We start from the raw sequence: 16,929 nt of genomic DNA, 5'->3' as shown, positions 1-16,929 counted from the left end.
GTACGGACGACAAAATTGGGTGTTTTCCTCGCCTCAATAGTGAGAATTCAATATGGCCGCGGTGACCATCCAGGAGCCTTAATGTAAAAATTTAGCTGAAATATCGATTCTGTAAAATTGAAAATAAGTATTAATTGATTCTTAATTGATTAGACGTGTGTTCTTAAACGCGCGACAGTATAATTTGTTTTATAAGTGTCGTATTTATCGGTAAATCGACACATCGTGACTCTGTTTCATTGTACGTATTTGGAGCAGTAATTTCAAGGGCAGAAGGTATATTATTTAAATAATACTCATCGCGAAAAATTGTTTTCATGTTGCAGTTTTGTCACATTTTGACCATATTTGTGTTTTTAGATTAAGTATTTGGCTGTTGGTAAAATGTCAACTGAGGACAATGAAAAAAATCCAAGTACGTCGCATCCTGGGCCAAATGTTGAGGTAATTGCCGCATACATTCCTAATTTTTTTTTCGTTTACTAATTTAATGCTTCATTATCATATTAATATCCTTCCACTCATTTCGGACCCTAAGCTTCAAGAGTATTACACAGATGAAAAAAATTGAAAGTTGTTGGTTCGAAAATCTCTACCTGAAGAGTCTGCTAAAAATGTCAACTAAGGACAATCAAAAAAATCCAAGTACCGTCGCATCCTGGGCCAAATGTTGAGGTACTTGGCGCCTAAATTTCTAATTTTTTCTTTCGTTTACTAATTAATGCTCCATTTATCATATTTAATATACTTCCACTCATTTCAGGACCCTAAGCTTCAAGAGTATTACACAGATGAAGAAAATTGAAAGTTTGTTGATCGAAAATCTCTACCTGAAGAGTCAACTGAAACGGTTACATCTGTGTAATACTCTTGAAGCTTAGGGTCCTGAAATGAGTGGCAGTATATTAAATATGATAACTGGAGCATTAAATTAGTAAACGAAAGAAAAAATTAGAAATTTAGGCGCCAATTACCTCAACATTTGGCCCAGGATGCGACGTACTTGGATTTTTTTGATTGTCCTTAGTTGACATTTTTAGCAGACTCTTCAGGGTAGAGATTTTCGACCAACAAACTTTCAATTTTTTCATCTGTGTAATACTCTTGAAGCTTAGGGTCCTGAAATGAGTGGAAGTATATTAAATACAGATAAATGAAGCATTAAATTAGTAAACGAAAGAAAAAATTAGGAATTTAATGCGGCAATACCTCAACGTTTGGCCCAGGGATGCGACGTACTTGGATTTTTTTCATTGTCCTCAGTTGACATTTTACAAACAGCCAAATACTTTAATCTAAAAACACAAATATGTCAAAATGTGACAAAACTGCAACATGAAAACAATTTTTCGCGATGAGTATTATTTAAATAATTACCTTCTGCCCTTGAAATTACTGCTCCAAATACGTACAATGAAACAGAGTCACGATGTGTCGATTTACGATAAATACGACACTTATAAAACAAATTATACTGTCGCGCGTTTAAGAACACACGTCTAATCAATTAAGAATCAATTAATACTTATTTTCAATTTACAGAATCGATATTTCAGCTAAATTTTTTACATAATCGCGAGACCGAAAAGCGTATTGACGTTTACGAAAAGGTTATGTTTTCACAGATGATTGGAAGGAAAAATGGCGGATCGAGAATACCTCGCTTTTTTAGAGCTCTATGTTTCTGGTCCGTATGGTTCAGTGGTTCCAAGTTCCAAGTTCATTTGGTTCCGTAATTCCGTCCAGTCGCCAGTCGGTTCACTGTTCAGTTTCATTCAGTACGCTTCGGGGACCGGACCTGACCGGACCGTCTGGACCGCGGAAGTTGATGACTTTCGGCGCGGGGTTGCGAATAACTCTCTCTCTCGCGTGGTGCCCGTCTCGTCTCACGAATTAGCAGATATGAAAGTACAATTCTGTTGACCGGCAGGGTGATCACGGCGTGGGCAAGGCTTCATCGCCAGTTTCGTTCGGCACCATCCTCAAGCAACTGCAACATCCTCTTAACGTCCATCAAAATCGATCCCTACATTAACATCGACGCTGGAACCTTCTCGCCCTACGAGCACGGTGAGCAGCGCGGCGCTGTAACGTCACAACGTCGTGAAAATCGGCGGGATATTCATCTAGCGGGATGTTCTCTCTCAATTTTCCGGAAAACTCACACCTCGGTGCCGAATGCCGATCCGAACAATTGCGGGGCGTACGTTTTGATAATTCGAAACTTAGCCCTCTCCTCCCTCCCCCCCCACCTGATTTCTCTCTTCATTATCGTCGCGATGTTTTACGTTCAAATTATTTCCTAACGAGGAATTACTTAATTATTACATTTATTCGAAAGATCGAAGAACCTCGGAATCGATGAGGTTAAATTCGAATGGTTTTGCCGGCGCCGAAATTCCGTCCGTTAGCCCCTGGTCTTTTCGACGCCGACGACAAAGAGAACGGTATCAATTTGCCGTCCGAATGGAATGATCTGACTTATAGTTGTGTGGTAAAGCGCAAAAATCGGCCGATCGAACGCCGCGACGCGGCGATCCTTTTGTGGCGGTAAAATTTCCAGCCATGTGCCGCGTCGCCATTTTCTACGCCATTTCTTCTATGTCGCTGTCGTCAGTCGTCACGTTGTTCGACGTGTTAAAGCCCGTCCAGACGGACAACCGCATGCGATGACGCATGGAACGTGGAACGTAACGCATAGATAGAAGATTCTTGGATTTTAGGTTCGATTCGTGTGTCTCCATGCCTGCGCTCTACAAGAAACGTCTTTAGAGCGACTCTGATTAAACTCCGATTAACTTTAATCAGCGATTAATGTGTCCATTTCTACCAATGCCGATTAACTTTAATCTCGGCTTAACTTACTTTTTATCCTTTTCTAATTTTAGTCCCCGGGGGGCGGTTGACATAGATGTTTTAACCCTTAAAACATTGATCAATTATCCCGTCGAATTTCAGCAGAATAATCCACTGCGATTGGTCATGACTTGTGTTTATTATCTATCAACGTAGATTAACTTTAATTTCGATTGAAAACCGAACTTACTTTGTATCTTCTTCTAATTTTCAAAACTACGAAAAGGTACTTTTAAGTAAGTTAAACCGAGATTAAAGTTTAATCTACGTTGGTATTTAGAAATAAACATTAGAAAAAGACACAAAAAAATAAATTAAATCGAGGATTAAAGTTAATCCACATTGGTAGAAATGGACTTTAATTCAACCGGCGGAATCCGACCGAAACAAAGTTTCTAATCTGATCCTCTTTCCATATACCAGTAACGAACGAATGTGTCAAGGAAAAAGATTAATAATTCCATCCACGTTAATCGCGTAAAAGAGTCACGGTCGGTCTCGCTCCGCGTATACTTGGCGCGAGACACATACCGTGTCTCTTGATAATATTGCTTGATAAGTTAATCGTCAATTAAATTAATCGGCCCAGTTAGATCCAAGTCACCCCCGGACTCTTTCCGGTTGCATCTTCGGTGCTCAATCACCGTAGTAGAATGATTTAGCTGACAAGTTAGCGAATCTCGTTATCGCTTTCTAGTTGTTGTTCATCCGCAAAAATGTAATATGAAGCGGAAATTTTAAATTACAATATTGTTACCTTGATAATGTCGCCTGCATGCGAAAAATCCGTTATACTTTTTAATGTTTATGTAATAAACAATTATGTTTTATTTGTGATTATATTGTCGTTTATTAAATATTTTTCTGCAAAATCATATATCGTCAAGTTGATCATACTAAAATATAATGATACTAAATTAAATAAACTCATATTTAAATCTTGAAACAGAAGAAAAATGCGAAAAATATAAATAAACGGAAAAAAAACGCTAAAGAGAATAACACAATTAGAAAGGACCCCCGCACACATCGCATGGAAAAATGGGTTTCCGTCGAATTTGTTGAAATTGTAGAATGATGTAGTTTATGATGTCTCATGAACTCAAAAGTCCCAATGGGCCCGAGGTACAAAAAAATGGACAGATTTCCGAGATAATGGGGGTGGGGGCGGGTCAAAGGTCAATAATAGTGCCTCATTCAAAAATTCTATTCCTTTGTGTACCTCCGTAATGTGAGCAGTGTTTTTATGTGCGTATGTTCCATTCTGCGTATGTTTGTGTATTTGTTGTGTGAACGTAGCTTCGTAATATACACAAAGAATAAACTTTTCGAATGAGGCACTATTATTGATTTTTTTATCCCCCCCCCCCCCGTATCTCGGAAACTGTCTATTTTTTACCTCTGCCTTGGTACTTTTTGATCAGAACGTCATGACCGCATCATACAGACACATCATACTATAATTTTCACAACTTTCGACGGGAGGCCATTTTTCCATTATTGATTGACCTATGCCCTCCGTATCTCGAAACGGTCCAGTTTTTTACCCTCGGACTCATTGGAACTTGTCGACCGAACGTTATGAACTACATCCATACTAACTGTAAGGATGGTCAAATAATCGAAAGAGATGACTCTTGGGAATAATGTATATTTAATAGTCTTTGGTATAATGGTGTCTTTCGGAACGAACGTAACTGCGACTAGCTCGACTGGACTCTTCTCAAGACTCGACTAGACTCGACTTGCACGGACCTGCACGACGACCGTTGAAGCGCGGTCGCCGGTCTAGGTACCTACGTGAACTTGGAACCCCACTTAAAAAAAACTTTTCAATACAGAAAATAATAGTATTTTGTTTTGTAGTTAATTGTAGTGAATTTACTTTTGTTTGTAGTTGTACCGTTTGAGTAATAGTTGCGTTTGAACAATTTGCCAACTGTTAACTTTGTTAATTATGAAGATTTCTTAATTTCGTTTTTTTCCTATAAGATTCAGAATCGTTTGTAGTAATTTTACTTTTGTTTTATAATTATACCGTTTGAGCTATAGTTTGTGTTTAAAAGACATTCGCCAAGAGTAAACTTTGTTTAATTTACCAATATTTCTTAATTTCGTTTTTTTGTCATATGATTCAGACGAATCGTTTTGTAGTTATTTGTAGTGATTTTTCTTTCGTTTGTAGTTGTATCGTTTAAAAGTTACGATTGTTTAAAACAATTTGCCAAGAGTAAACTTTGTTAATGATCAAGATTTTTTAATTTTGTTTTTTTCCATATCATTCAAAATCGGTTGTAGTTGTTTGTAGTGATTTTGCTTTTGTTTGCAGTTGTATCGTTTAGAAGTTGTGATTATTTAAACAATTCGACAAGAGTTTACTTTGTTAATTATTAAGATTTGCCAAATCCGTTTTCTTCGTTGTGATTCTAAATCATTTGTAGTTGTTTGTAGTGATTTTTTTTCCGTTGTATTGTTTAAAAGTGAGCTCTCTTGGCGAATTGTTTAAACAATCGTAACTTTTAAACGATACAACTACAAACGAAAGTAAAATCACTACAAACAACTACAAACGATCTGAATCGATAGAAAAAACGGAATTAAGAAATCTTCATAATTAACAAAGTTAACAGTTGGCGAATTGTTCAAACGCAACTATTACTCAAACGGTACAACTACAAACAAAAGTAAATTTACTACAATTAACTACAAATAAAATACTATTATTTTCTGTATTGAAAAATAATTTTTTTTTAAGTGGGGTTTCAGGTTCACGAACCTCGCCGGTCTATCCGGTTGATATGCGGAGGGTTGATGCGCATCAGGCGCTTAGTTAACTAGTACTAGTTTACGCGAGAGTTATTTCTGTAGTAACTTACGATAATCCTTCGCGAAACGGGATTTTGTAGTAATTTACGATAATTTACTCCGCGTAAACGAGTAAATTATCGTAAGTTACTATAGAAGTAACGCTCGCGTAAACGTAGTATAGGGCTCGTGTGGCGCGAACCGCGCTTCAACGGTCGTCGGTGCAGGTCCGTGCAAGTCGAGTGCTAGTCAAGTCTTGAGAAGAAAGTCCACTGTCCAGAGTGTCCCGTCGAGCCAGTCGCAGTTACGTTCGTTCCGAAAGACACCATTATATCAAAGACTATTAAATATACATTATTCCCAAGAATCATCTCTTTCGAATTATTCGACCATCCTTACACTACAATTTCAGTAAATTCGACGGGAGACCATTTTTCCATGTGATATTGTGCGGGGTCCTTTACGGGGTCCCGTTAAAGTTTATATAAAGAAATTTTTGTTTGTAAAATAAAAAATAAGGCTTACGTTTAAAATTATGTTTTATTTATGATTACCTTATTGTCAATTCAAATATTTTCTATAAAAATTAAATATCTTTAAATTGACTACGATTAGGATAAGATTATTACTGAATTATTTTTCCTAACTAAGTATTATATAATATGTTCAGGATAGTCTTCTTGATACATGTATCCTAATTGTTAAAGTAAAATTACATTAGTTCACTTTATACGGCGAATTGATGGTAGAAGAAACTCGTTTCTTAATTTTATTTAAAAAATGATTTAATAACTTTTTTTTCTACAATAACTGCACGCTCGCGATACGTCTTGTCACGTTGCTGGCCAACGACCGTCTCCCTTACATCTTTCCATTTTTGTTCCAATGATATTTCTCAAGTCGATGAGATTAACTATACTAAAGAATAAATATACTCGTCAGATCTTGTAAACAAATTAAAGGTCTAACGATCTTCTCATATAGCCACACAACATTTTTATTTTATTTTTTAAATTTTATTTTTGCTTAATCAATATAGCCCATAAAGTTTTAAAGCTATAAAATAATAACATACATTTGAAGGAAAGAGATATCCACATCTTATTTAATTTTTTTTAAGTATAAAATATAAGATATTAAAAGTAAATTGAAATATATTTAAACACTCTTAGGCTAATGGCAATACAAATGAATATGACTATAAATAGAATTATGGAGACTTATAGCAGTTATGGAGGCCTCGTTATCAAGGATAGCGGGATAAAAACATGATGGGTAATTATTGCTGGTCTTTTCCAAGAGAAACGGACCCAAAAGCTTATAAGCAAAAGACTCATACAAAACATTTTTAATATTTTGAATTATAAATGAAATTATTGCAAACATAAAATGTTTATTCTTTAATTTTTATACTGTTACTTTTTTCCTGAAATTGTGGTACTTACTATTTATTTCAACATTTTGAAATTGCAATAGTAGCATTTCTAGACCTGTGGAATTTTTCTTGTTAGTATATTCGTATTCGGAGCAATAAAAGCAATAGGAAACAGCTTTTGGTCATACGCAAAAACGCTGTAAACTATGCATTATGAACGTTTATGTTGGTATAGTTATGTTTGCCACTTGTTAAGAATGGTTTCTAATTTCCAATAAAATATGATGCTTATCATCTATCTCATTGTTCAAGCAGTTATCCAGTAGGTATTCCTGGAAGGAAAACATTCTTATGTACTGGTTTCCTGTAGACGCATCCGCTTTTGTTTCTGCACCTTTGCTGTCTTTCTCTTCTATAAATGTACATTCTCTCCTTTCTGTGCAACAGGTGAAGTTTATGTACTCGACGATGGCGGGGAAGTGGATCTGGATTTAGGTAATTACGAACGTTTCCTGGACATCACTCTTCACAAGGACAATAACATACGACTGGAAAAATTTATCAGTACGTTATTACGAACGAGAGACGAGGAGACTACTTAGGCAAAACAGTACAAGGTTACAAGTTTATTTATAATATTGCAGATATCTAATGAGTACGATGAGTTACATAAACTAATGAAAAGCAATATTTCGTTTCTTATTGTTAGTGGTGCCCTATATCACCGATGCTATTCAGGAATGGGTGGAAAAAATCGCGAATCGATCTGTAACAAAAGATGGAGCTATACCAGAGGTATAGTTAATACATCAAATTATTATTAATATTATTATGTACAATTAGATAATGGCACAAGATTATTTAGATCTACGAATATAAATTTTAATAATATTCCTTAAACAATTTTTGGTAATTATCTCGGTAATTATGCATAAAAGGGGCCTCCTCTCCGATTTCAATAACCTTGACATATGTTGTCAAGGTCACCCTTCTGAGTGACCTTCAGAAGTTTTTAGCCGGCGGTCATTGTTAATTAAAAAGTTATAAACAAAAAAAGTTTGAAAAATACAGCAATTATTATAAGTACTGAGAGACACTAAACGACTATATTACGTTTTTTTTTAAAGCAGAGAATACTTTTATTTTTGCGAGAAAGTCGCTGCTTTACGAAACACAACATTTAAAGCAGTAAATTGTTTGATAAATTGAGGTCTTTTTGTTAAAGCAGAGAATACTTTATTTTGCGAGAAAGTCGCTGCTTTACCAAAACACAACATTTAAAGCAGTAAATTGTTGATAAATTGAAGTCTTTTGTTAAAGTAGAGAATACTTATTTCGCGAAAAAGTCGCTGCTTTACCAAGACACAACATTTAAAGCAGTAAATTGTTGATAAATTGAAGTCTTTTTGTTAAAGCAGAGAATACTTTATTTTGCGGAAAAGTTGCTGTTTTACCAAAACACAACATTTAAAGCAGTAAATTGTTGATAAATTGTATATTGAATATATGTGAGTATTAAAAGGCATAAAATGACTAATATATATGTCGAAATAGTCCACGCATATTCTTTCCACGCGAAACGAGGTGCCACAAATGGGTTCGTGACGCGTTTTACAAGCTCGTTTAGTAGAGGTGGTATTAAAGAAGATAAAGTTAGTCGATCATCTGTGTGAATATTTGTGGCGATGTACAATAAACGAGCTTGTAAAGCGCGCCACGAACCCATGTGGCACCTCGTTTCGCGTGGAAAGTGATGTATGCGTGAACTATTTTGACATATATATTATAGTCATTTATGTCTTCTAATACTCAAAATAGCTGCTATATTTTTCAAACTTTTTTTGTTTATAACTTTTTAATTAACAATGACCGCCGGTTAAAAACTTCTGAAGGTCACTCAGGAGGTCAGGAGGGTAACCTTTTTTTTGTTTACGGGGGGGAAATCCACACGAATACCCCTTCCTCCGGGGCGAGGAGGGCGGTTATGTGGGACTCTAACCCATTAAAACTCCACCGGGGGTCCCTCACGGCGCTACCGCGGAGAGGCTCCGGGAACTTGAGATATCTACCATGAGCCTCCCCGCTCAGGAGGGTGACCTTGACAACATATCTCAAAGTCATTGAATTCGGAGGGGAGGCCCCTTTTATGCATAATTACCTAATTTTTATACGTATAAATTCATAATAATATAATTATTCTAATTGCATGTTAATAATTTTATAGGTGTGCATAGTGGAATTAGGAGGGACAATAGGGGATATAGATGGAATGCCGTTTGTAGAAGCATTCAGACAATTTCAACGTAGAGTGAACAGAGAAAACTTTTGCGTGGCCCATGTGTCTTTAGTGCCGCAGGTAACTGTTCCATGCTTTACGATGTTTACATTTTCATATAAATATCTCTTTTACAAGTGTGTTCAATGATAAGTGCACGAATAATTTTTACAAAATTCCGTGAGCAATTTTTACGGGACCAACTTCTTCTGAACAATTACACTGGTCGACATATTAAATGCAGATTGGGGTTCTCGAGTCATTTCCTGTAAATTTTTTACCACTGATGAATCCGATTCTGTTATTTTTCTATCACATCTGTGGTTTTGGAAAAAATTGAGGATATATAATCAAATGCTAAAAGAAAACATAGGTCATTTTTTGACAAATGACAAAATAGGCGATAAAGCTGATGTGATAGAAAAATTTCACTGATAGATTCGAGTTCAGCGGCCAAAAATTTTTACAGGAAATCGACTCGAGAAATCCAATCCGCATCTGTGGTATGTGTTACCAATCAGTGTTATAGAAATATGAATATCTTTTAGCCAAAATCGACGGGTGAACACAAGACCAAGCCGACGCAATCTGTGTCAGAGAGCTACGAGGATTAGGTTTGTCGCCCGATCTTATAGTCTGTAGGTCGGAAAACCCCATTGGCAATTCCGTCAAAGAGAAAATTTCAAAATTCTGCGATGTGGCCCCGGAGCAGGTAAGATTAGAAAATATATATCTTAGTATTACAATATCGTTGCAGGATATATATTGTGTATGAAACATGAATGAGTAACATATTTTTAAATTTTACGACTCGGCCAGGTTATAACTATTCACGATTTAACATCTATATATGGAGTGCCACTTCTTATGGAATATCAAGGTGTCATAGAATTCCTCAATGATCGATTGCAACTGAATATCGGAGTGCCGCGTCCGCGTTGCTTTATGCGAAAATGGCGGGATCTAGCTGAACGCGTGGATCATTTGCGGAAAGATGTTAACATCGCTATAGTGGGTAAATACACGGAACTCGAGGACGCCTATGCCTCCGTTACGAAAGCGTTGCAACATGCTTCCATTGAAGCCGGATATAAATTGAACTTGACGGTAGAGTGTCGCAATTATTAAAAAGTATATTGTATTCATGCTATGCACGCTACGCACGCATGATTATATATATTGGATTGTTGTTTACAGTTTATAGAAGCTACTAATTTAGAACAAACTGCATTATCGAAGAATAAGCCAGAACTATATCACGAAGCTTGGCAACAGCTCTGCGAGAGCAAGTAAATATGTTTCAATATAATGTTATTATATTCTACTTCTCGATATGTTCATAATTCTTGATCATATAAGATTATATAATTTTCGATAGAAAATTAAAATGTATTTGTTGCATCTAGCGGCGTTATTGTACCAGGTGGGTTTGGAAAAAGAGGAATGGAGGGAAAGATGAAGGCCTGCGAATGGTGCAGAACGAAGGATAAGCCGTTTCTTGGCATTTGTTTGGGCTTGCAAGCGGCTGTAATTGAATTTGCGCGAAATGTCTTACATCTTAAAACCGCGAATACCACAGAGATCGATCCGGATACTAATAGTCCCGTAGTGATAGATATGCCGGAGCACACTCAAGGTATGATGGGTGGAACGATGAGGCTGGGCAAAAGACAAACACGATTCTACAACAATAATTCTATTTTAAGTAAGTAACAAGATTTGTTGAGATTGTATGAGTTAAATTTTCTTTTCTCTAGCGATATTTTTAATTTATAACTGTTTATTCTTCAGAGAAATTGTATGATAATAACGATGTTATAGAAGAAAGACATAGGCATAGGTATGAGATAAATCCAGATTACGTCAATGATTTAGAAGCAGCTGGTTTAAAATTCGTAGGTGAGTTAGATCGCATCTCTTAATAAAATTACAATCTTTTTTGTTAAATATAATGCGCGATTAGTGGTAAATAATTAAGTAATATGAAGCAATCAAACATTCTTGTAGGTCGTGACGATAAAAATATACGAATGGAAATTGCCGAATTGGAAGGACATAGTTATTATGTAGCTACTCAATTTCATCCTGAATATCTATCGAGGCCGTTAAAACCGTCACCGCCATTTCTCGGTTTAATTTTAGCCAGTGTGGGCAAACTGAAACAGTACTTAGCGCGAGGATGTAAATTTTCACCACTTCAACTGATCGATAACGAGTCAGGTAACGAGTCAAACAATGAAAGAAAGATAAAAATTAATATATATTAAACACACACACACATACGTGTGTGTGTGTGTGTGTGTTTTTTAGGGGTTGTGAAAGAAAATGCATTTACGCATTCCAGGCTTAGGTGTTTTGCCCGGATATGTCGGACTCGAACATTGACTGGTGACTTGTCAATGCTAATACCGACTAAAACTTCCCCTTAAACTCTGGCCTCTGATCCTCACGGAAACCGCCGTTAGGCATTACTTCGTGAGGGGAGGATCTAGCTACTGCTCTTCCCTCTGGTGGCTAAGATGACTTCATCGTTTCTTCTAGTTGCTTTCTTTAGTTCTCTTCCTCTCCGTTGAACGCAGCTCTATAAGGACTTCTGTGACGAAGGTGCTTGTGCGTTCCAGGCAGCTTGAGTTGACAACATTGCATCTATCCATGTCTCTGGTTGGATTCTCTGATTCAAGATGTTCTCCAATTCATTACGCTGTGAATTGAAACGAGGACATACAAAGAAAAACGTGCTCTGCATCTTCAGTAACTCCTGGGCAGGATGGGCACTCCGGAGAATTATCGTGCTTGAAGCGATGTAGATACTCTCGGAAACAGCCATGTTCTGACAACATCTGCGTAAGGTAGTAGTTGACCTCGCCATGCCTCCGGTTCAGCCAAACGTCAATTCCTGGTATCAGACGGTGTGTCCATCTTCCCTTCTCTGCGGCATCCCACTGGAGTTGCCATCGGCTTATGCTGTTCTGCCGTTCTTCTGTTCTAATCTCCTCAGCGCTTAGTGTGGTAGTTGACCTCTTTCGATCATAGAGGGCCCGTCTTTCCTCCGCTAGAACTCTGAAAGGCAGAGTTCCGGAAATGACACACACTGCTTCCTAACACACACTGCTTCCTGATGTGTGTGTGTGTGTGTGTGTGTGTGTGTGTGTGTGTGTGTGTGTGTGTGTGAGTGTGTACATATACATATAAAGTGATTGAGGAGGAATCGGCAACATTCTATGATAGTATTGACGACGTTTACACCACCTTCTTTGTATTTGGTTGGCTTACAACTGCACATCGTTGTCAGTTTTTCTTTTATTTCTCCCCCTTCTTACGCATGGTGCCCTTTTCACGTTATAACCAGAATATCTCGATAATTGTTAGGCATAGGATCCATGTTTATATGACTCTTTTTACTTAAAATCATCAATACTATCATCTTCTGGAATATTGCAGATTCCTGCTTAAACACCCTGCGTATATCAAACATATGTTTAATATACGGCCTAGCAAATACCATAGTTCAGCATCAAATTAAAGGAGGATACGGCAAAAATGTTAGTGAAGTTAGCCACAGGCGAACAAAGACTAATTACGTTTGACATACCGAACGAGGACTGCACGGAACGTGATCTATTGGATCAGGCACGTGTAGCGTGCAGCAGATTAAATATTTTATTACCTGATGAAACACGAGTCTTCTTGGTGAATAATCCCGAATCGGACATAAACTACGTAGTGGAGGAAGGTCGATCTAGGATGCAGTGGCGTGCAAAGAGAGTTGGCCGCTCGCATACAAAAATAATTTTGCCGCCCCAATAAAGTGTGCATACATTTTATGCATTTTTATATATTAATAAATAATAGAGATAGATGAAATTCATACAATTAATAAACTCCAACAAAATACAATAAACTTTTATATTTTATTACATTAATATTTTATTATTACAATAATCAATATATTAAAAATCAATATTACAAAACAGTTTTTACGAGCTTTTTGCAATGCAAATTCTGATATTAAATCGTATATTTATTTTATTCAATATTTCGTGTTCTATAGATATTATTGATAAATTTTCGAGTCGTTCTTGCAGCATTGTGGATCGTAGAGAATTTTTATAATTTTTAATTTTGTAAAAGAGCGTTCGCTCGACGATACTGGAAGTGTCAATAATATTCTTGTAGCAATAAATATATTTGGAAATGTTATTTATGCAACACGTGCATGGAAAGTGCCCCATTACGCACGCTACGCGTGCGTGATAGACCACTTTCCAGGCACTTGCAACATAAAAATAGGGAGTTGTAAGCCGTGTGTAAAGATGAAAAAATTCCCGGGTGCGGTTACCGCACTCGCCTTCGGCTCGTGCGGTAAACTCCACACCCGGGAATTTTCATCTTACCTCACTTGTAACACAAAATAACTATTGTAGATTTTTTCAAGTATATATCACAAAATATTGAGGTTCCACTAATGTTTATCTAATTTTAAAGTTTTAATTCCATGATATAAATCAGTTCCATCAATATCTGATTCACTTCGTTTCTTATCAAAAAATTTCAATTCTAAGTTTTTACAATATGTTAATAATAGTTCATCAGAGATGTCGTCGAAGTTATACATAAATCCAAATATATCGTTATATTCTTTAAGTATTTGAAACGTATCTTTGACAGACGATAATGCTTGATCTAATATATATATATATATATATATATATATATATATATATATATATATATATAAAAATAAAAATTAACTTTAAAATGTACTTTTGATTCCCATTGCTTCATCTGTATTTTCATAATCAAAGTTTTTTGTCTTTTTTATACGTCTTACATTTTTTACTGGAGTAAAATTAGGTTTTATCTCTAATTTCTTTGCCAAATTACTTGCAGCAATGAGTATATTTTCAAAATTTTCATTAGTACGACACTTCTTTAAAAAATCGATTATTTGTTTAAAAATGTAAAAGATTCTTTTATGTGTATTGCTGGATTTTGTAATATTTTGCTAACAATATTAATTTCAATCAAAATATTGTACTAAACTATAACAGAACATAAAAATTTAAAACTTGGTATTTTAATAGTAATGAACTATGCTATGTGACAAGTTTTTAAAGTCTCGAGATTTATCACTTGAAACTTTATGAGGAGCATCATAAAATTTGAATAATATGATAGAGATTTTATATAAGCTTCTATTTTACTGCACCATCTTGTATAACTCAAAGATTTTAATTTTAAGTATTGGCCATCTTTAATAAAGAAAAATACATATATATTTCCTGTACTAAATCAAAAAATTTATGTTTTGTGAAATGCTTGCTGAAACAATTAATGACAAGATTATAAACTACGTGCTGAACATGGCTACATGGTACAGAATTGTGTTCGTGCAGTTGGCAAAAGTTCTTGTACTGGTGTGAATAATCGATTTACTGGTGTGAAATGATACGGGTACCTGTTATCAGATTGCAATGTTCTCCAAACCATACTTCGGGATAGCTGTAGCTATATGGCTTGTTGTAGGATCATTATTAAACATCATCTAACGACCTGTCACTTACGTACGATATCACTTGATTCTATCACACATTCTAATTTTGCTATTATTTCTGCTCATAGAACATTCTACTAAAATTTGTCCGGAAAAACTTAGGATACCCTGTATATGTATATACAAATTAATAATAAAATAGATATAATTTAAAAACATATTCAGATACAAAGTCTAAGATATTTGAATTAAATATAAAAATTAATAATTAAAAAATAAGGAAAAAAATTAATGATAAATATGGAGAAATAAATGTACTATATTTTTTTAAATATAATATATTATGTATAACAACAACAAAGAAAGATAGATTTAGTCTTAGTTTGCATGAAAATTCTATGATTAATGTGTTTGTATGAATTGTTACAGATGACGATTACATGATGGAAGAAATGACGAAACTGCATCTATCTGGTAGTGCAAGTAGGAGCGGGTAGACAGTACATCGGGGCTTAACGATTTAAAAAAAGCAGCTTTATTTCATTTTGTTTCATTTTATTCCATAATTTTTATTATACCATAGTCTGATCCATCACACTTTTATCTGATCTTCGCTGTTGATCGGCTTAGTTTACATCGACCGTTTAGTACGTCAAGTTCTATATTCGGGGACTAAATTCATTGGTACGATCGATGTAAACGACGGCGCCGTATCAGAATAGTAGGTCTACGTTCGACATCGATCTCTTGATATGCGTATTAAATAATAATTTAATATCTCGCGGCGCGGGGCAGAGCGGACAGAAGACTTTTCTGCCAGATTCTTTCGTTTCGTGCCAAAACGCGTCGATTGAGCATAATTTCATCGATATTTAAAAAAATATAAATAAAATAATATTATAAATTATAACAATATTATTATAATAAAATTAAAATTAAAATATATACTAGTTATTTACTATTTAATACGTGTATCAAGTGATTGGTGTAAACTAGGCCAAATATGACTTAATACGGTTGATGTAAATCGGCCGTATTTAACGCTCAGTCCGCACCAGCTTGATTATACCCGTATTAAAAATATCTACGGTGTAAACTAAGCCAATATCATAATTCACAATTAAAAGCTAAACATACACGCATGATAAACTAATCGTAAGATAAACAAACATGCGTGATAAACTTGTTTGGCTAATATACAATATTTTACAAAAAAAAAATGACCCATGTTTATCTCTATGTACATCCAAAATGTGGAAATTTATTAAATATTATATAAGTTTTATATTTTGTAATAAATTATAGATATTACATTTTAATAAAAAAAATTCACTTACTGAAACATCAAAAAGATATTGATACTCCCTTTTGAAAATTATTTATAACTTGCAGAAATAGGCAGTTATAAAAATTAAAAAACGAATTTTTTTTTTAATTATAGCGATTAGAATATTTTAAATACTTATTAGAAAATATACTATTACATATCTTATTTTTAACCTTGGCTTTTAATACCTTTTATATTTGAGAAATATGCGAATCGCAATTTTTCCAAAAGAAAAAAAGTATAGCTAAAATAATTTCATAAATTTTTTAATCTATATACTTTTTCACGGAAAAATTCGTATAGTATACCCAGGTAGCAAAATGATACGCCAAAGATATCGAAAAGCTAACCAAAAAAGGACTGGGATAACTTTTTAGTTGGCTAAAAAGATTCCTCTTTTGACAAGAAAATTGTATCTAATGTCCACTTAAACGGCGTGTATGGATGTCAATACCACAGATTACTGTGATCTCTCGGATCTTGCCGTCTAGGTGTTTGCTATTTGATCATGCCAGACAAATCTTGCGCGGTTTTTGGCACAAGAATGTTACAGTCATTTTATGAGTAGTAAGTTATGTTACATTTCTGCTATCGTTTTCTAAACATCAATTAAATTTAACAAATTTTCCATCAAATCTATCGTTTTTCTGCCAAGAAAATTTGTTGCAGACAAAATGCTTTTTTTTCAAATTTGACTAACTGCAAAGCTTATATTATTCGTAAAATTCTTTATTATTATTATTACCATTATTATACAAGTGTGAAATATGAATCATGTATATGTGAGATCCTACAGA

The 16,929-nt window shown here is 35.0% G+C and overlaps 1 pseudogene; it reads left to right on the top strand.

Annotated features, from left to right (window-relative positions):
• Nucleotides 1–1,641: 1,641 nt before the first annotated feature.
• On the top strand, nt 1,642–15,388 carry LOC139809049 (CTP synthase 1-like; annotated as a pseudogene).
• The last annotated feature ends 1,541 nt before the right edge of the window (nt 15,389–16,929 follow it).

This window comes from Temnothorax longispinosus, chromosome 2 (assembly GCF_030848805.1).
Source record: "Temnothorax longispinosus isolate EJ_2023e chromosome 2, Tlon_JGU_v1, whole genome shotgun sequence".
Taxonomy (NCBI): Eukaryota; Metazoa; Arthropoda; class Insecta; order Hymenoptera; family Formicidae; genus Temnothorax; species Temnothorax longispinosus.
The sequence above is the reverse complement of the archived record's forward strand: the minus strand, read 5'-3'. Positions and strand labels throughout refer to the sequence as shown.